This window comes from Bombina bombina, chromosome 1 (genome assembly GCF_027579735.1).
Source record: "Bombina bombina isolate aBomBom1 chromosome 1, aBomBom1.pri, whole genome shotgun sequence".
NCBI lineage: Eukaryota > Metazoa > Chordata > Amphibia > Anura > Bombinatoridae > Bombina > Bombina bombina.
The window spans coordinates 394,348,694-394,371,225 of NC_069499.1; positions in this window are offsets into that span (position 1 = coordinate 394,348,694).

Here is a 22,532-nt window from a genome sequence, read left to right on the forward strand (position 1 = left end):
CATCAGTAAGGACTACATAAGACCTTGGTTCTGGAGAGCATCCAATTACCGTAGCAAGCGTCTTCCATTTCTTCTCATGATCCAGTTTAATTCTGACACTTTGCAATCTGGCGTCCTAGCATTAGCTGTGCAGGGCTAAACCCTGTGGCCTTGAATGGGAGTCGCCCTATAGGACAAGAGGGAGGTACGGCTCAGATTGCTTCAAAATGAACTTTGTTGTTTGAACTGCTCTTTCAGCCATTCCATTGGCCTGCGGGTAATGTGGACTTGATGTGGAATGTACAAAATCATATTCTCTGCTGAAAGAACTGAACTCTGTGGAAGCAAACTGCATTCCGTTATAACTTACCAACTCCATTGGTATGCCACACCGGGTGAACAAACTCTTGAGACGAGTGATAACTGCTTGACTTGTGATTTCATTCAAGGGTGCAATCTCCAACTACCTGGAATAGTAGTCAATCACGACTAGGTACTTTTTCCCGCACAAATCAGCAGCTATTTTCTGCCACGGGCCTGCAGGCAACGGAGTAGAAATCATGGGCTCCCTTCTCTGAGTAGGCCCGTGTGTTCCCGGCAAAAGGCACATTTTGACACATGACTTGTAATGCCGGAACTGATCCCAGGCCACCATACTGCCGTAGCTGCCCTTTCTCTGCACTTTGTAATGTTTAAGTGGCCATCATGAATCCTGTTTAACATCTCCTGCCGCATGCTAACAGGAATAACAATGCGAACAGCACCAACCCATCCAGATCCGTGGGCTGTGACCTTTCTGACTTGTAAGAACTTAAAGACATCCAGGCTGCCCGACTCTTGGGCCAACCTCCTTTTATGTACTTCATAACTTCTTGAAGGTCTGTATCTAAATATGTCTCTTTTCTTATTTGTTCTAGCTTCCCTGAAGAAATGGATTTGGAGGCCAGAACTGAATCTACATACACCTTCACATCCGATTCCGTTGAATATTCTTCAGCAGCAGCCAGCAGGAGCCTGGAAAGTGTATCTTTGCCTGAACGTTGAACCTGAACAGCCTCATTAGAAGTCTCTGGCATCTTAGGGGTGTTTTGTCAATATCATAGGAGTTGATTAGAGGGACTAGTGGTTTATGGTCAGTCTCCAGACTAAATTTCTCTAAACCCACTAGGTAACGCTGAAAGCGCTCACAGGCCCAAACTGTAGCCAGACACTCTTTCTCAATTTGGGCGTATTTCGACTCAGCAGCCGTCAGTGTACGGGAACAGTAGGCGATGGGCTGTAGTTTGTTCTCATTCAACTGCAGGAGGGCGGCCCCTAACCCATAACTGCTCGCATCAGCACTAACCACAGTCTTTTTGGAAGGCTTGTAGAACCCCAACACTGGGGCAGACCCCAGCAGGGATTTGACATGCATAAAAGATTCTTCCTGTGAAGGTCCCCAGACCCAGGCAACATCTTTCTTTAGCAACTCTGTGAAAGGGGTGTAGTATAGTGGATAAATCTGGAAGGAACCTGCCCACATAATTTACAAGGCCCAATATTTGTCTCAGCTTATGTACATCAGAAGGACTTTTCATCTGTTCAATAGCACATATTTTCTCGGGGTCTGGCTTGATGCCATCCCCATTGATGATATGCCCAAAGTAACATAACTCAGCTTTCCTAAAATAGCATTTCTCTTTATTTAACTACAACCTGGACTCTCTAATAGTGTGCAGCACACAGCTCAGTCGCTGATCATGTTCCTCCAATGTAGACCCATACACCAAGATGTCGTCCATGATGACTGCCGTGCCCACATGGTCTCTTAGGAAAGAACTCAATTATCTTTGAAAGATTTCAGGAGCAGAAGATATCCTGAAGGGGGAGTCTGCAGAAGCAAAACCGACCTACACGGTGTAATGAAGGTGGTCAGTTTATGGCACTTTGGATCTAGAGGTATCTGCCAGAAGCCTCTAGAAGCATCCAATGTAGAGAAGAACTTCGCCCCAGCCAATTTTGGAGCTATGTCTTCAAGTGTCGGCAAAACATCTCTCTCTCTCTCTTAACTGCCTCATTCAGCCTTTTCAAGTCTACGCAGATGCGTACCTTCCCGTTTTTTTCGCAACAGGCACAATGGGGGCACACAAGTCAGTTGCTTCAACAACTTCTTCAATAACCCTCATATTCTTCATACGCAGAAGCTCCTTCTCCACTTGAGCGGGACTCACCAGTCAGTTGCTTCAACAACTTCTTCAATAACCCTCATATTCTTCATACGCAGAAGCTCCTTCTGCACTTGAGCGGGGCACACCAGTCAGTTGCTTCAACAACTTCTTCAATAACCCTCATATTCTTCATACGCAGAAGCTCCTTCTCCATTTGAGCGGGAATGGAATTCTACGGGGAGTGGTAATGCTGTATGAGACTGCGTCACCTTTAAGTGATATATGGACTGGGTTGCAATACCGTAGGACCAATTCACCAAACATATCTTCTGAGATCTCATTCACTACTAGGCCCAAACCACAGGCTGCTTTTCTGCTCAATAAGTTGTTAACACACTGACCTCTAATAACATGCACCCACATGGTGAATTTCCTTTGCTTGTACTCGCAGCTGGCAAGAAATTTCCCTGCACAATAAATGTAGCCACCAAGACTATGGACTTTTGTTGTAACTTTCACCAACTGAGGCTGTCGATGCAGTTTTATGAATGCTGCAAGGGACATTACAGTGATGTCTGCTCCTATGTCAATCTTAAAAGCATCTTTGGCTCTCATTACAGTAAGAGTAACGCTCCAATCTTCTTCTGAACATGGCCGTTCAACAACAGACCCTACAGAGGACACTTCTTGACCCTCTTGGTCACTTGCCGCCTGCATCTCCTTAATATATTCAGTTTTACACACCACTTCAAAATGGACAATTCGGTTACATTTTCTACATCTTTTGTCTTTAGCAGGGCATATGACACTCTGATCATGGGCACGGTTGCACCGTGTGCAACGGGCATGCTGCGCCCATCCGCTTCTGGCCCTATCTGTTGCCCTTGGTCTACCGCTCACACTGTGCCTTTCACTAGCAGCTCTCCTGAACTGCTGCACTTCATCCACAATACTCTCAGACCTCAGATCAGCACTTTGCTTTTTCAGCAGTTCACTCTGGCGGGCCATCCTAATAGCCCCATCCAATGTTAAATCAGACTCTAACTGTAGCTTCAGTGAGACTTCAGCATCTGCAATTGCTATGACTATTCTGTCTCTGATTTGCTCCTATTTAGCAAGACTAAACTCACAGAATTCAGCTAGTTCATACAGGCTGCGCACAAATGACTCCACAGATTCTCCCACATGCTGGGCACGTTTGTGAAAACAAGCCCTCTCATGAATCACATTTCTTTAGGTCACAAAATGGGCACTCGGTTTGTTCATAACTATGTCAAAGTCAAATTCTTCCCCTTCTTGGAAAGCAAAGGCATTTAACACTGGCTCCACATCTTTCCTCATAGAGTATAAAAGAGAATTAACTTGTACTTCACCACTCTCCTTGTCCAGCTTGGAAGCAATCCTGAAGCCCTGAAACCGCTGACGCCATGTGGGCCAAGCTGCAGACTGAGAAAAGTCAAAAGGCTCAGATGGGGTAAACTTCGACATCGTCATCAATCAGGAAACAGAAGCGCGGGCAAGAACTTCTGACACCATGTCATGAGAGGCAGGACACAGTATAGAAGATACAACGCTATTTTATTGCAGAGCATGGAAGTGTACATCGGGCATAATACATCTCACTTAGTAACTGCGACATAGACAATAACAGACCTAAAACCACGCTCCTATCCTGTGACATCACTTCCCACTCTCATAACAGAGCCTACCTAGGTTTAGCTTTCATCAAAGAATACCAAGAGAACAAAGCAATTTTGATGATAAAAGTACACTGGAAAGTTGTTTAAAATTGCATTCCCTATCTGAATCATGAAAGTTTAATTATGACTAGACTTTCCCTTTAACAATTTGCTTTACTGGGATCATTTAGGATTTTTACCATAACCTTGCATGATTTTATAGTACAGTTCTTTAAACTGAGAAGAGATATAATGTGACTGTGATAGATGCACACTCCCTTGCAAGTAAAAGGACAAGAGTCCTGAATGGAAATATTGAGATTAAGGCCCATATTTATCAAGCTCCGTACTGAGCTTGAAGGGCCGTGTTTCTGGCGAGTCTTCAGACTCGCCAGAAACACAAGTTATGAAGCAGCGGTCTAAAGACCGATGCTCCATAACCCTGTCCACCTGCTCTTAGCAGGCGGACAGGAATCGCCGGAAATCAATCCAATCGAATACGATCGGGTTGATTGATACCTCCCTGCTGGCGGCCTATTGGCCGCGAGTCTGCAGGGGGCGGCTTTGCAGACCAGAATATCTTCATTTTTTACTTAGTTATGATTATGTAATATTCTAGCCAGCTTATTTCAGATATACTGCATCACAAGCATTTGAGTATCATGTCCAGGGATAGGCACAGACAAAGGCAGACCTTAGTGAAGGACACCAAGGTACCTTTGAAATTAAAAACATTATTTTATAGTGCTTGGTGCTATTTTACTGATGCAGATACCACTGATCCTATAACCAGCCCTCCTCTGGCTTTACCCATGTGCCAGTGTCACTACGGTGTCATTATATAGTGCTGGGTGTTATTATACTGATGCAGATACCACTGATCCTATAACCAGCCCTCCTCTAGCTATACCCATGAGCCAGTGTCACAACTGTGTCTTTGTATAGTACTTGGTGTTATTATACTGATGCAGATACCACTGATCCTATAACCAGCCCTCCTCTGGCTATACCCATGTGCCAGTGTCACTACTGTGTCATTATATAGCGCTGGGTATTATACATACTGATGCAGATACCACTGACCCTATAACCAGTCCTTGTCTGGCTATATGCATGTGCCAGTGTCACTACTGTGTCATTATATAGTGCTGGGTGTTATTATACTGATGCAGATACCACTGACCCTATAACCAGCCCTTGTCTGGCTATATGCATGTGCCAGTGTCACTACTGTGTCATTATATAGCGCTGGGTGTTATTATACTGATGCAGATACCACTGATCCTATAACCAGCCCTCCTCTGGCTATACCCATGAGCCAGTGTCACAACTGTGTCTTTGTATAGTACTTGGTGTTATTATACTGATGCAGATACCACTGATCCTATAAACAGCCCTCCTCTGGCTATACCCATGTGCCAGTGTCACTACGGTGTCATTATATAGTGCTGGGTGTTATTATACTGGTGCAGATACCACTGATCCTATAACCAGCCCTCCTCTGGCTATACCCATGTGCCAGTGTCCCTACGGTGTCATTATATAGTGCTGGGTGTTATTATACTGATGCAGATACCACTGATCCTATAACCAGCCCTCCTCTGGCTATACCCATGTGCCAGTGTCCCTACGGTGTCATTATATAGAGCTGAGTGTTATTATACTGATGAAGATACCACTGACCCTATAACCAGCCCTTGTCTGGTTATACGCATGTGCCAGGGTCACTACTGTGTATTTGTTTAGAGCTGGGTGTTATTATACAGATGCACATCCAGTATTTCACTCAGGCTTTATTTATTCCATAACTTATCTCTCTTGACAAGCCACTAACTTTATTCACACTACATTTTTTTTTTTTAATTCCTATTATTTAATCAGAAAGAAAAGATATACTAAGGTTGTGGCGGACACTGCAAGGGCTAGTCAGATGGACACCAGTGTCCGTGTACAGGACACTTTGCCTATCCCTGATCATGTCCCTTTAATACTGTATATGTTTATGTGTTATATACACAACTGTATTGCTTATATTTTAAAATCAATATTGTTCTGAAATATGCACTTAGTTTTTAGAAAATGCTGACATGCTTACACATATTTTCATCTAAGATACTTTTGTAGAAGGAAGCATTTTTTACAGTTTTCATAAAATTTAAGCTCTGTGATATTACAGTTTGGAATCACATTTAATCACAAATGAATAATTGACATTTGACACTGTAATTTAAATGTTTAATATAAACTTTAAAAATTGTGTTAACCTAAACATATCTGTTAGGACCAATTCAATATATTATACATTATTCAGTGAGGCATTAGCTTATTACAAAAACTGAATCATTTGAAGAACTATGAGAAAAATATGACCTACTTTCCTATGAATTTAATTCACATTTGCCATATTTTTGGTGTTTTATAAGGTTTTTAATTCAGCTATGAAAAGGCTACAGATATGCTGAAATAAAAATCAAATTAAGCCTACTTAGCCAAGATAGTGAAATTTCAAAGCCATTAATACAAGACATGCAAAATAAATCTCGTTTTGGATTTCGCTGCCAAGTCATCTCCCTTACTGAAGCCATTTTTAGCCTTTGTAGTAATTACATTTAAACCTAAATGTCAGTGCTTATTCTGTGGTACCCTAACAATTTGTATGATGTTTTGTTAGCAATCCAAGCACTTTAAAAAAAAATACATGTAGTTTGAAAATATTCCCGATAATGAAAAAAGGGCCACCATATGGAATTTCGATTATGAGAGGAGCGCAATTTAGCAATCCCGCTCATAATGTTAACATCAATAGACTTTGAGCACGAAAAGTGGGGAAAAAAACACCAATTCTTGCACAAACCCAGCCACATTTTCTCAAGTGCGCGACATGTAAATATTAATATTTCACATTCCAATGTTCTTCACATAGCAGAATATGTTCTGTTTATTCATAAATACATATTTCTACATAGATCTGAAGGTATTTTGATTCAATATATATCTATACATATATATAAAGCAACACTGTTTATTTAGGAAAACATCCTTTATTGAAGTATCAAGCACTAAAACAATAGCGATGTTTCGGGCCCTACATAGCCCTTACTCATGCTATAGAATACCAGGTAATGCACCTTATTTTATACCACCCTGTAGTGTACAAGTTAACTCTTAATTATCATGCACATATCATCTTCTCTGCAGCACACTGCCATCTAGTGAAAATCTAACAGAGGTGCTCCACCTGTCAATTACAATAAAAAAAATTGTTAATATCAATTCTTGCATATAACTACTGGCTATACAATTCCAGTCTAATATAAAGAAAAAGAAAAAATATAAAATACATCTCAGTTCATTTACAAAAACAAATGTAAATCATAATCTCTGTTTAGGCCAATCCGATAAAGGGTGCCTAATTGATGTACCCACCATACCTCTCTTTTTTTCAAAAACAATTCTCTATTGCCTCCTCTCCTATGCTTAGGGATGTGGTCTATTATTTGGAACCTTAATTGGCTGACTGAATGTCCTGCACTAGTAAAATGAGCAGACACCGGCAATGTCATATCTTTATTCCTGATAATGGACTTGTGAGCACTAATCCTATCTTTGACAGGGTTAATAGTTTCCCCTACATAGCCACGCCCACATGGGCATTTAAGTAGATATACTACATTTTCCGTATTACATGTATAGAAGCCTTTAATTTCCCTTTTTTATTGTCATTAATTTGGGCCACATACTTCCCCTTAATCATTGAGTTACATTGTGCACACCCCAGACATGGATAAGTTCCTTTCTTGGGGGTAGTTAGATAATTGTTACCCCTTACTTTGTTGCTTCCTACATCTGCACGTACTAATGCGTCTTTCAGATTCTTTACTCTTTTAAAAGACTGGATAGGCGGTTTTTGAAATTCAGCAACATTTGGGAATGATTTTTAAGCACTGAGGTGATTCTATCACTGTATTCATTAAACTCTGTGCAAAATATCAACCTATTCTTATTTGCATCCTTTTGTTTTTCTTTTGATGACATGTGTTTTATTAAGGGTTTCATATTTACATTGTGTAACTATCTCCTTTGGATAACCCCTATCTAGAAATGTTTGTGCCATCTGATCAAGCCTTAAGTCCTGGAGATCATTATCATTTACATTGCGTATTGTTCTATGGAATTGACTCTTAGGGATAGCCTTAAAGACCCTGTCTGGGTGAAAGCTTTTGAAATGTAACAAAGTGTTACGGTCCGTGGGTTTACTATAAATATCTGTAATTAATTTATTATTTTGTTTATATACAGTAGTATCCAAAAAGTTAACCTTTACTGTGGAATATTCCAGGGTAAATTTTAGACTATTGGTAGCATTATTCAGATGCTCCACATATTCCAGTAAGGACTCCAATGAGAAAGCCCCCCCCCCCCCATATGCCAAACACATCATCGATATAGCAAAGCCATATCCTACAGTTCTTTTGGTATAGATAATGAGTATATACATATTTCTTCTCAAATTGACTTACAAAAATGTTGGCATAAGAGGGGGCTACATTGGAGCCCATTGCAGTACCCTTCTTTTGCAAATAAAATGTGTCTTGAAATAAAAAGTAATTTAAATAGAGTATAATACCTAAAAGATCTTCAACAAACTTAGATTGGGCTGGAGATAGTATTGATTCATGTTCAATTAATTCCATGTCTGATTGTATACCAGCTTTGTGTGGGATTGGTGTATAAAGACTAACTATATCAAGGCTAAAGAGGATATCAGTATCAGTGCAGGGTGTCTCACATACTTTTGATAAGAAATTACCAGTGTCTTTAAGAAATGATGACTGTTTGGAAGCCAGGGGATTTAAATCCTATCTACAAAAATGGCTATATTTGAAAAAACTGAATCTGTGCCAGCAACAATTGGCCTCCCGGGGGTTCCTTGAGGTTTTTATGCACCTTTGGGAGGGTGTAAAATATAGAAGTGATATGATCTTGTTTAACAAGGAATACTACCACGTTCTTGGTGATGATTTGCTTTTTTAAAGCTCCTTCTATAGTTAGTTTAATTTCTTTTTGTATTTCTAATAGGGGATCATCATCAAGAATTTGATAGACAACTCCATCAGACAATTGAATTAAGATTTCTTGTACATAATACTCTTTATCTAAAACAACCACTGCTATGCCCTTATCCGCATTTTTTATCACAATGGTTTTGTTATTAGAAAGATTTTCTAGAGCTTGCTTTTCTTTAATAGACATATTATGTTGTACTGGGTAATGTTGTACCGCTTTCATAAGGGATTTTACATCTTGCTGTACAAACTTAATAAAAGTTTCAACCCCTGAATTTGTAGTGCTAGGGACAAATTTAGACTTATTTTTTAATCCCAATTCTTTTAAATCAAAGAAGGTTGTGTACTCTCATCCACAATATTTATATTATCTAAAACATTGTATGTAGAGAAATGTGCCTTTAGTCAAAGAGACCTGAAAAAACGGTATAAATCTTTTTCAACAGAGAAAGTATTAATCCCCCTTGAGGGGATTTGATTAATATACTCATTATCTATACCAAAAGAACTGTAGGATATGGCTTTGCTATATCGATGATGTGTTTGGCATACTGGGGGGGGCTCATTGGAGTCCAAACTGGAATATGTGGAGCATCTGAATAATGCTACTAATAGTCTTAAATTTACCCTGGAATATTCCACAGTAAAGATTAACTTTTTGGATACTACTGCATATAAACAAAATAATAAATTAATTACAGATATTTATAGTAAACCCACGGACCGTAACACTTTGTTACATTTCAAAAGCTTTCACCCAGACAGGGTCTTTAAGGCTATCCCTAAGAGTCAATTCCATAGAACAATACGCAATGTAAGGGATAATGATCTCCAGGACTTAAAGTGTCAGTAAACTTTAAAAATAATGCTATATGGGGGCGGAGCCCAGCTGCCGATGCAAAAAGACGCATTATCTTAGAGCTCCTAGTGCTTATCTAAAATATTTTACTATATTGAGCTCGCTAAAGAACCCTATCCTCAGTTTTAACTTTTAATAAAGCCCTGGAGTGTATGATGAAGGATCTAACGACTCTGAAAACAGGATTTTAGATCTTACGCTGCCATATGAACCTCTTTGGCCTGCCAGTGCTGGAATTAAGCTGCGCAACGCCATTAGACATGTGCGGTTCGTTTCGGATTAATTCGGAAATTCGGTAAATTCGGTAAATTCGGAGATTCGGATCGATTCGGATTTCCCGAATTAAAATACTTCCGAATCTACCGAATGAATCCGAAATAGCTGCCGTATCTCCGAATAAATCCGAATTAGCTCGTTAAGATTCGGCATTTCCCCATAGGAAAACAATGGGAGTTTCGGCTGAAAAAAAAACCTAACACCCGCAGCCCCATTGTTTCCTATGGGGAAAACACTAAGTCTGCACCTAACACCCTAACATGTACCCCGAGTCTCTAAACACCCCTAATCTAACACTTATTAACCCCTAATCTGCTGCCTCCGCTATCGCTGGACACCATGCATTATTTTATTAACCCCTAATTTGCCGACCGAATATCGCCGCCACCTACATTATAGCTATTAACCCCTAATCTGCTGTCCCTAAACACCGCCGACCCCTACATTATAGTTATTAAACCCCTAATCGCCTCCCCCAACGTCGCCGCAATCTAACTACAAGTATTAACCCCTAATCTGCCGACCCGATATCGCCGCCGCCTACATTATAGCTATTAACCCCCTAATCTGCTGTCCCTAACACCGCCGACCCTACATTATAGTTATTAACCCCCTAATCTGCCCCCCTCCCCCAACGTCGCCGCAATCTAACTACAAGTATTAACCCCTAATCTGCCGACCCGATATCGCCGCCGCCTACATTATAGCTATTAACCCCTAATCTGCTGTCCCTAACACCGCCGACCCCTACATATATTATTTAACCCCTAATCTGCCTCCCCCAACGTCGCCGCAATCTAACTACAAGTATTAACCCCTAATCTGCCGACCGCAAATCGCCGCCACAATAATAAATGTATTACCCCTAAACCGCCGCACTCCCGCCTTCGCAACACTATAATACATTTTATTAACCCCTAATCTGCCCTCCCTAACATCGCCGCCACCTACCTACAATTATTAACCCCTAATCCTCCCGCCCCCATCGTCGCCGCTACTATAATAAGGTTATTAACCCCTAAACCTAAGTCTAACCCTAACCCTAACACCCCCTAACTTAAAGATAATTTAAATAAAACGAAATAAGTTTACTATAGTTAAATAAATGAATCCTATTTAAAACTAAAGACTTACCTGTAAAATAAACCCTAATATAGCTACAATATAACTAATAGTTACATTGTAGCTATTTTAGGATTTATATTTACTTTTACAGGCAACTTTGTATTTATTTTAACTAGGTACAATAGTTATTAAATAGTTAATAACTATTTAATAACTACCCTAGCTAAAATAAATACAAATTTACCTGTAAAATAAATCCTAACCTAAGTTACACTAACACCTAACACTACACTATCATTAAATTAACTAAATAAATGAATCATATTTAAAACAAAATACTTACCTGTAAAATAAACCCTAATATAGCTGCAATATAACTAATAGTTACATTGTAGCTATTTTAGGCATTTATATTTATTTACAGACAACTTTGTATTTATTTTAACTAGGTACAATAGCTATTACATAGTTATTGACTAATTAATAGCTACCTAGGTTAAAATAATTACAAAATTACCTGTAAAATAAATCCTAACCTAAGTTACAATTAAACCTAATTAACTACAAGTACCTACAATTATCTACAATTAAATAAACTAAAGTACAAAAGCCCCCCCACTAAATTACAAAAAAAAACAAACACTAAATTACAAAAAATAAAAAAATATTACAAGAATTTTAAACTAATTACACCTAATCTAAGCCCCCTAATAAAATAACAAAGCCCCACAAAATAAAAAAAAATGCCCTACCCTATACTAAATTACAAAAGTTAACAGCTCTATTACCTTACCAGCCCTGAACAGGGCCCTTTGCGGGGGGCATGCCCCAAAGAAAACAGCTCTTTTGCCTGTAAAAAAAAAAACACAATCCCCCCCCCCCACATTACAACCCACACACCCACATACCCCTACTCTAACCCAAACCCCCCTTAAATAAACCTAACACTACCCCCCTGAAGATCTCCCTACCTTGAGTCGTGTTCACCCCAACCGGGCGCCGAAGTCTTTCATCCGATGGGGCAGAAGAGGACATCCAGACCGGCAGAAGTCTTCATCCAAGCGGGGCAAGAAGAGGTCTTCCATCCATCATACAAGTACCCAAAATACAAACAAACACTAAATTACAAAAAATAATAAAATATTACAATAATTTTAAACTAATTACACCTAATCTAAGCCCCCTACTAGCTATTAATATAGCTTCAATATAACTAATAGTTACATTGTAGCTATTTTAGGATTTATATGTATTTTACAGGCAACTTTGTATTTATTTTAACTAGGTACAATAGTTATTAAATAGTTAATAACTATTTAATAACAACCTAGCTAAATAAATACAAATTTACCTGTAAAATAAATCATAACCTAAGTTACAATTACACCTAACACTACACTGTCATTAAATTAACTAAATAAAATTAATCCTATATAAAACTAAAGGACTTACCTGTAAAATAAACCCTAATATAGCTGCAATATAACTAATAGTTACATTGTAGCTATTTTAGCATTTATATTTATTGTACAGGCAACTTGTATTCATTTTAACTAGGTTCAATAGCTATTAAATAGATATTGACTATTTAATAGCTACCTAGTTAAAATTATTACAAAATTACCTGTAAAATAAATCCTAACCTAAGTTACAATTAAACCTAACACTACACTATCATTAAATAAATTAACTACAAGTACCTACAATTAAATGCAATTAAAAAAACTAAACTAAAGTACAAACCCCCCCCCACTAAATTACAAAAAATAAAAAAATATTACAAGAATTTTAAACTAATTACACCTAATCTAAGCCCCCTAATAAAATAACAAAGCCCCCAAAATAAAAAAAATGCCCTAACCTATACTAAAATAAAAATTTAACAGCTCTTTTACCTTACCAGCCCTGAAACAGGGCCCTTTGCGGGGCATGCCCCAAAGAAAACAGCTCTTTTGCCTGTAATAAAAAAAAAACACAAATCCCTCCCCCCACATTACAACCCACCACCCACATACCCCTACTCTAACCCAAACCCCCCTTAAATAAACCTAACACTACCCCCCTGAAGATCTCCCTACCTTGAGTCGTGTTCACCCAGCCGGGCCGAAGTCTTCATCCGATGGGGCAGAAGAGGACATCCAGACTGGCAGAAGTCTTCATCCAAGTGGGGCAAGAAGAGGTCTTCCATCCATCAGAAAAGTACAAAAAAACAAACAAACACTAAATTAGCAAAAATAATAAAATATTACAATAATTTTAAACTATAAACACCTAATCTAAGCCCCCTACTAGCGTATTAATATAGCTACAATATAACTAATAGTTACATTGTAGCTATTTTAGGATTTATATTTATTTTACAGGCAACTTTGTATTTATTTTAACTAGTACAATAGCTATTAAATAGTTAATAACTACCTAGCTAAAATAAATACAAATTTACCTGTAAAATAAACCCTAACCTAAGTTACAATTACACCTAACACTACACTATCATTAAATTAACTAAATAAATTAATCCTATATAAAACTAAATACTTACCTGTAAAATAACCCTAATATAGCTACAATATAACTAATAGTTACATTGTAGCTATTTTAGCATTTATATTTATTTTAACAGGCAACTTTGTATTTATTTTAACTAGGTACAATAGCTATTAAATAGATATTTACTGTTTAATAGCTACCTAGTTAAAATAATTACAAAATTACCTGTAAAATAAATCCTAACCTAAGTTACTATTAAACCTAACTCTACACTATCATTAAATAAATTAACTACAAGTACCTACAATTAAATACAATGAAATAAACTAAACTAAAGTACAAAAAAAAAAACAAACACTAAATTACAAAAAATAAAAAAAATTACAAGAATTTTAAACTAATTACACCTAATCTAAGCCCCCTAATAAAATAACAAAGCCCCCCAAAGATAAAAAAATGCCCTACCCCATATACTAAATTACAAAAGTAATCAGCTCTAATACCTTACCAGCCCTGAACAGGGGCCTTTTGCGGGGGCATGCCCATAGAAAAACAGCTCTTTTTGCCTGTAAAAAAAAACACAATACCCCCCCCCACATTACAACCCACCACCCACATACCCCTACTCTAACCCAAACCCCCCCTTAAATAAACCTAACACTACCCCCCTGAAGATCTCTCTACCGTGTCTTCACCCATCGCGGGTCCGAAGTCTTTCATCCGATCGGGGCAGAAGAGGACATCCAGACCGGCAGAAGTCTTCATCCAAGCGGGGCAAGAAGAGGTCTTCATCCATCAGAAGTCTTGATCCAGGCGGCATCTTCTCTGTTCATCCATCCGGAGCGGAGCGGCAGCATCCTGAAGACATCCCACGCAGACATCCTCTTCTTTCTTGATCCGACGACTAGGTGACTGTACCTTTAAGTGACGTCATCCAAGATGTGCGTCCCTTGAATTCCGATTGGCTGATAGGATTCTATCAGCCAATCGGAATTAAGGTAGGAAAAATCTGATTGGCTGATTCAATCAGCCAATCAGATTCAAGTTCAATCCGATTGGCTGATCCAATCACCATCAGGATTGAGCTCGCATTCTAGTGGCTGATCGGAACAGCCAATAGAATGCGAGGTCAATGCTGATTGGCTGATTCCATCAGCCAATCGGATTGAACTTGAATCTGATTGGCTGATTAAATCAGCCTATCAGATTTTTCCTACCTTAATTCCGATTGGCTGATAGAATCCTATCAGCCAATCGGAATTCAAGGGACGCCATCTTGGATGACGTCACTTAAAGGTACAGTCACCTAGTCGTCGGATCAAGAAAGAAGAGGATGCTCTGCGTGGGATGTCTTCAGGATGCTGCCGCTCCGCTCCGGATGGATGAACAGAGAAGATGCCGCCTGGATCAAGACTTCTGATGGATGGAAGACCTCTTCTTGCCCCGCTTCGATGAAGACTTCTGCCGGTCTGGATGTCCTCTTCTGCCCCATCGGATGAAGACTTCGGCCCGGCTGGGTGAAGACACGGTAGAGAGATCTTCAGGGGGGTAGTGTTAGGTTTATTTAAGGGGGGTTTGGGTTAGAGTAGGGGTATGTGGGTGGTGGGTTGTAATGTGGGGGGGGGGGATTGTGTTTTTTTTACAGGCAAAAGAGCTGTTTTCTTTGGGGCATGCCCCCGCAAAAGGCCCTTTTAAGGGCTGGTAAGGTAATAGAGCTGATTACTTTTGTAATTTAGTATAGGGTAGGGCATTTTTTTATTTTGGGGGGCTTTGTTATTTTATTAGGGGGCTTAGATTAGGTGTAATTAGTTTAAAATTCTTGTAATTTTTTTTATTTTTTGTAATTTAGTGTTTGTTTTTTTTGTACTTTAGTTTAGTTTATTTCATTGTATTTAATTGTAGGTACTTGTAGTTAATTTATTTAATGATAGTGTAGTGTTAGGTTTAATAGTAACTTAGGTTAGGATTTATTTTACAGGTAATTTTGTAATTATTTTAACTAGGTAGCTATTAATTAGTCAATAACTATTTAATAGCTATTGTACCTAGTTAAAATAAATACAAAGTTGCCTGTAAAATAAATATAAATGCTAAAATAGCTACAATATAACTAATAGTTACATTGTAGCTATTTTAGGGTTTATTTTACAGGTAAGTATTTAGTTTTATATAGGATTAATTTATTTAGTTAATTTAATGATAGTGTAGTGTTAGGTGTAATTGTAACTTAGGTTAGGGTTTATTTTACAGGTAAATTTGTATTTATTTTAGCTAGGTAGTTATTAACTATTTAATAGCTATTGTACCTAGTTAAAATAAATACAAAGTTGCCTGTAATATAAATATAAATCCTAAAATAGCTACAATGTAACTATTAGTTATATTGTAGCTATATTAATAGCTAGTATGGGGCTTAGATTAGGTGTAATTAGTTTAAAATTATTGTAATATTTTATTATTTTTGCTAATTTAGTGTTTGTTTGTTTTTTTGTACTTTTCTGATGGATGGAAGACCTCTTCTTGCCCCGCTTGGATGAAGACTTCTGCCGGTCTGGATGTCCTCTTCTGCCCCATCGGATGAAGACTTCGGCCCGGCTGGGTGAACACGACTCAAGGTAGGGAGATCTTCAGGGGGGTAGTGTTAGGTTTATTTAAGGGGGGTTTGGGTTAGAGTAGGGGTATGTGGGTGGTGGGTTGTAATGTGGGGGGAGGGATTGTGTTTTTTTTTTACAGGCAAAAGAGCTGTTTTCTTTGGGGCATGCCCCGCAAAGGGCCCTGTTCAGGGCTGGTAAGGTAATAGAGCTGTTAACTTTTGTAATTTAGTATAGGTTAGGGCATTTTTTTTATTTTGGGGGGCTTTGTTATTTTATTAGGGGGCTTAGATTAGGTGTAATTAGTTTAAAATTCTTGTAATATTTTTTTATTTTTTGTAATTTAGTGTGGGGGGGGGGGGGTTGTACTTTAGTTTAGTTTTTTAATTGTATTTAATTGTAGGTACTTGTAGTTAATTTATTTAATGATAGTGTAGTGTTAGGTTTAATTGTAACTTAGGTTAGGATTTATTTTACAGGTAATTTTGTAATTATTTTAACTAGGTAGCTATTAAACAGTAAATATCTATTTAATAGCTATTGTACCTAGTTAAAATAAATACAAAGTTGCCTGTACAATAAATATAAATGCTAAAATAGCTACAATGTAACTATTAGTTATATTGCAGCTATATTAGGGTTTATTTTACAGGTAAGTCTTTAGTTTTATATAGGATTCATTTATTTAGTTAATTTAATGATAGTGTAGTGTTAGGTGTAATTGTAACTTAGGTTATGATTTATTTTACAGGTAAATTTGTATTTATTTAGCTAGGTAGTTTATTAAATAGTTATTAACTATTTTAATAGCTATTGTACCTATTAAAATAAATACAAAGGTTGCCTGTAAAATAAATATAAATCCTAAAATAGCTACAATGTAGACTATTAGTTATATTGAAGCTATATTAATAGCTAGTAGGGGGGCTTAGATTAGGTGTCATTAGTTTAAAAATTATTGTAATATTTTATTATTTTTTGTAAATTTAGTGTTTGTTTGTATTTTGGTACTTGTATGATGGATGGAAGACCTCTTCTTGCCCCGCTTGGATGAAGACTTCTGCCGGTCTGGATGTCCTCTTCTGCCCCATCGGATGAAGGACTTCGGCCCGGCTGGGTGAACACGACTCAAGGTAGGGAGATCTTCAGGGGGGTATGGTAGGTTATTTAAGGGGGGTTTGGGTTAGAGTAGGGTATGTGGGTGGTGGGTTGTAATGTTGGGGGGGATTGTGTTTTTTTTTTACAGCAAAAGAGCTGTTTTCTTTGGGGCATGCCCCGCAAAGGGCCCTGTTCAGGGCTGTTAAGGTAATATAGCTGTTAACTTTGTAATTTAGTATAGGGTAGGGCATTTTTTATTTTGGGGGGCTTGTTATTTTATTAGGGGGGCTTAGATTAGTGTAATTAGTTTAAAATTCTTGTAATATTTTTTTATTTTTTTGTAATTTAGTGTTTGTTTTTTTTTGTAATTTAGTGGGGGGGTTTTGTACTTTAGTTTATTTAAATTGTAGATAATTGTAGTACTTGTAGTTAATTAGGTTTAATTGTAACTTAGGTTAGGGATTTATTTTACAGGTAATTTTGTAATTATTTTAACTAGGTAGCTATTAATTAGTCAATAACTATTTAATAGCTTTTGTACCTAGTTAAAATAAATACAAAGTTGCCTGTAAAATAAATATAAATGCTAAAATAGCTACAATGTAACTATTAGTTATATTGCAGCTATCTTAGGGTTTATTTTACAGGTAAGTCTTTAGTTTTAAAATAGGATTCATTTATTTAACTATAGTAAATTTATTTCGTTTATTTAAATTATATTTAAGTTAGGGGGTGTTAGTGTTAGGGTTAGACTTTGGTTTAGGGGTTAATAACCTTATTAAGTAGCGAGCGGCGACGATGGGGGCGGGAGATTAGGGGGTTAATAATTGTAGTAGGTGGCGGCGATGTTAGGGGAGGGCAGAGATTAGGGGTTAATAAAATGTATTATAGTGTTTGCGAGGGCAGAAGTGCGGCGGTTTAGGGGTTATACATTTATTATAGTGGCGGCGATTTGCGGTCGGCAGATTAGGGGTTAATACTTGTAGTTAGATTGCGCGACGTTGGGGGGAGGGCAGATTAGGGTTAATAACTATAATGTAGGGGTCGGCGGTGTTAGGGACAGCAGATTAGGGGTTAATAGCTATAATGTAGGCGGCGGCGATATCGGGTCGGCAGATTAGGGGTTAATACTTGTAGTTAGATTGCGGCGACGTTGGGGGGGAGGCAGATTAGGGGTTAATAACTATAATGTAGGGGGTCGGCGTGTTAGGGACAGCAGATTAGGGGTTAATAGCTATAATGTAGGCGCGGCGATATCGGGTCGGCATGAGTTAGGGGTTAATACTTGTAGTTAGATTGCGGCGACGTTGGGGGAGGCAGATTAGGGGTTAATTACTATAAGTGTAGGGGTCGGCGGTGTTAGGGGACAGCAGATTAGGGGTTAATAGCTATAATGTAGCAGCGGCGATATCGGTCGGCAGAGTAGGGGTTAATACTATAGTTAGATTGCGGCGACGTTGGGGGGAGGCAGATTAGGGGTTAATAACTATAATGTAGGGTCGGGCGGTGTAGGGACAAGCAGATTAGGGGTTAATAGCTATAATGTAGGCGCGGGCGATATCCGAATCGGCAGATTAGGGGTTAAATAATTGTTATTATAGGGTTTGCGATGTGGGGGGGGGCCTCGGTTTAGTGTTCATAGGTAGTTTATGGGTGTTAGTGACTTAGTGTACCTAAATGGGTGTTAGTGTGTATAAAAACATACCGAATTTCGAACGGAATAGTAACCGAATTCAGCCGAATCCGAATAAATCCGAAACGAATTTATTCGGATCCGAAAAAATCCGAAACGAATTTATTCAATTTTGGCCGAATCAGATTCGATCCGAAGACGAAATTCTAAAAGTCCGAATCGATCCGAACCGAAAAACGAACCGAATTTTTTAGCGTGCACATGTCTAAACGCCATCTTAGAATACAACCACGCGCTCTTTGCTCACATTGGAGATTTAGCCATATACTACACTATGGAGAAGCAAGTCATTGTTCATGCTACAGGACATGATTCCCACATTAGATGCTTTCGATACGATCTGGTAACAGCACTCAGAACAACCATAAATGGGGACCAAGATATGCCTATAGTTTGTGAGCCTGTGAAAACGTCTCGACACCTACACAATGAAGTTATCAGACTTGAGCCCAACATTGCGATAATAACGGAGCAATGCATGCCACCAAGCCCTTTGCACCTATTAATGCTACGACATAGTATGAGATGCTCTCAACAGCGGGAGAACCAATTTTCTATCAGCCACACTACCAACTACTACTGGCGGTAACCTTACGGATTCACAGCACAGTCGTGGTCAGACCAGGCAATGACATGTCACTGAAGCGCAATCTGGTCACATAAGCCGACTCCTGTGTCAACACAGGGCTGAACACCGATCCACCGCCAAAAGGAATATGATGTCTCTCTGGTCGCTTGGTCTGAGAGGCATGCAGGTGATTTTCCCTTTATGAAAAAACAAGCCATATGGCCATTGTCGGCAACACATTTGCTCCGCTGATCTAGCCTGTACATACTCTCAGTGGTTAACTGTTTATGATCCCCCAAGACGATACTACAGCTCCATACTACGAAACTTAAGGAGCAGGCTCTCTATGTCATCTACCCAAGTGCGGCTGTCAGAGACGTTGCATATATCTTGTTCACAAACATTGCCACAAAGGTGTCTGAGTGGACTTACTTTTTGCCCGCTTGTTCTGAAAGGGTTGACATGGGATCCAGGGAGGTTTCCCCTGTTCATGCTTGACTCTCTGGCTGACCTAGCTAACGGGAGAGGCTGCTGCTGCACGGACCCTGCAGGGCAGTTATTGGTCACCCAGAGTAGCTCATATACTGACTGCCCATTGCTCAAGAGGTGGATTTTGGCGTGCTGTATAAGCTTAGGTGTAGCAATGGCTAACTCTCTGTATGCACCGGAACATCCACCCCAGCTTTCACGAGATGAGCTTCTTTTGTATATTTCCCACCTTATTCTAAAGATACCCCGCACACTGAACAAGATCCTAGATCCCTGAAACTGACTGAACCCTATCTATCCAAGTTTGAAATGGCCCAGAGAACCTTCCCCCGGCTATATATCTTGCAATTAATTTTGTATGTCACCTGCATCAGAGCTGTATGGGTGATGTCCCTACAGTCTTGACAACACACACCTGGTGATTATTTGGAACTGCTCAGTTTTGAATTAAAGACCATGTACTGTAGGGCTACTTTAGACTTAGGTATCTGACTTTTGCTTACAGAACAGGTCACTTATCTCACTCCTAATGGCGATCATTTGAAGAGACTTTATGATACATCTGCATTGAGGGCCACAATTTATATGTTTTGCATAGTTGTTCATATTTATTATTTCTTACACTTTTGAAGTGCTTAACTGTGTAAGCTAGGAAGATAACAATTGTCAGCTATTTACACCCCTAGTCCATAATATAATTACTCCACACTGGTAGGAAATTTATAATATGTATATTTGCCTCCGTGTCTTATGTAGTTAACTTTGAATATTTCTGGGCAATCCTCCCCTGATGGCTTGTTTTCTCTTATTCTGGCTAACTCAGCTGGCATAAACCCAAAGGGCTCCCCATCTATGGGGTCCCTAGCAAGGAATGTATTATACAAGATAGCAGGAAACACTCCAATAACCATGTGTACTTAACTTTCATATTAATGTTTTTATCTAGCTGCTTAAATAGGTGTCAGTATTCCAAACTCTAACATTTACTTTCAAGTTGTGGAGAGGCTCTTCTCCCTTGCCTATGCTAATATATATCCTCCTATTCCCTAGGCTCACATTCAAGAATTTATATGTACCATTTCATACTTGGGCCGACATTTCATCCGTGTCTATTGGGCATTGTGAGAAAGTATATACTAGTTTTTCTTTCTGTTATAATTACACAACATCAGTTTACTATAACACACTATTTATACAGATATTTGAGCATCCACTTAATACTGACCTATCTTAGCCACACACCACACCCTACATGATTATGGTTATACATATATCACACTCATTTGGGCCCAAAACCTACTAGCCTTCCCACATATCCCTACTACACCACAATAGTCTTCTCTTTTGCGCCTTAGGCACTTATAATACACATAGAAAACTGTTTTTTCCGAGAGATTCATATATATGAGTGTATATATACATATATACATATAGTTTCTTCATTGCTATGCTCCTAGTAGGCTCGCACCAACGCCCCCTTACATTACAGAAGTGGTTTGCTTACTACACACTAGTACTAGGCTCCACAAGGAGAACACATATTTTATACTTGAATCTTGTTGGAGCTCCTAGATGTTTCATAGACTATCTGACTAACCTATGTGTTTACATTAAATTCCACTTCACATCATATATTTTGTGCTCTCCTCCGCCATTTCCTATGCTATAGTTTCTGTGCTACTACATAGAGTTAGTTGTCAGCCTCACATATGCTATAACAAAAGAGTACACGAGCACACTAGAGTAACCTTCTGAGCCATAATCTCCACTTTTCCTCTCAATCTATAATAAGGCCCAAGATATTTACACACTTGGACTCAGCACTGAACAGCATATTCTCAGTAAGATACGCAAACTGCAACTAGAAGTACATGCCCTCCTCCCCCTCCCTACATCTCTACTAACTGCTGGGCCTTCTCCTTCCTTTCCCGCCGGTACTGGTTGCCTGCGGTCATACCCCTTTTCCTTTTTCCCACATCGTCTACAGTTGACATTTCCCCAGGAGTGGGGCTCACCCAACATAACTTATGGCTCCGCCCCCCCCCACCCTCACTTTTAGCTACTGTCCACCCTTGCTTTAGGTGGACAAATAAGCGGTATTTATCCGCTGTTGATATCTTTCTGTCATAAGTTGCTCTGAACTTCTGTCTACAAAGAAAATGAGGCACTTTGCCCTCCATTTACGTATATCCAGTAGGAGCAACTTGTTATGACTCCCTATAAATTGTAAATTTTTAGATAATAAATACACTTATCTTATAATTAATATATCACTCTATAAGGAGTATAAGTTTTTTGGTTGTTAAATTCTATCACTTTCTTATGCGTTTATATAGGAAACAAAAGGAAAAAAGAGGTAATGCTTGATTATATGTATTTGATTTTGTACTTGCATACAATGTCCTCTACATTCATTATGTTCTTTTGGTGAGATACACATATAATATTTGAATTACGATTTCTTTATTATCTTCTATGTAAAGGTTTCATTGTCCAATGGATAAACAATGTCTTGTATGCAAAATTTCCCAA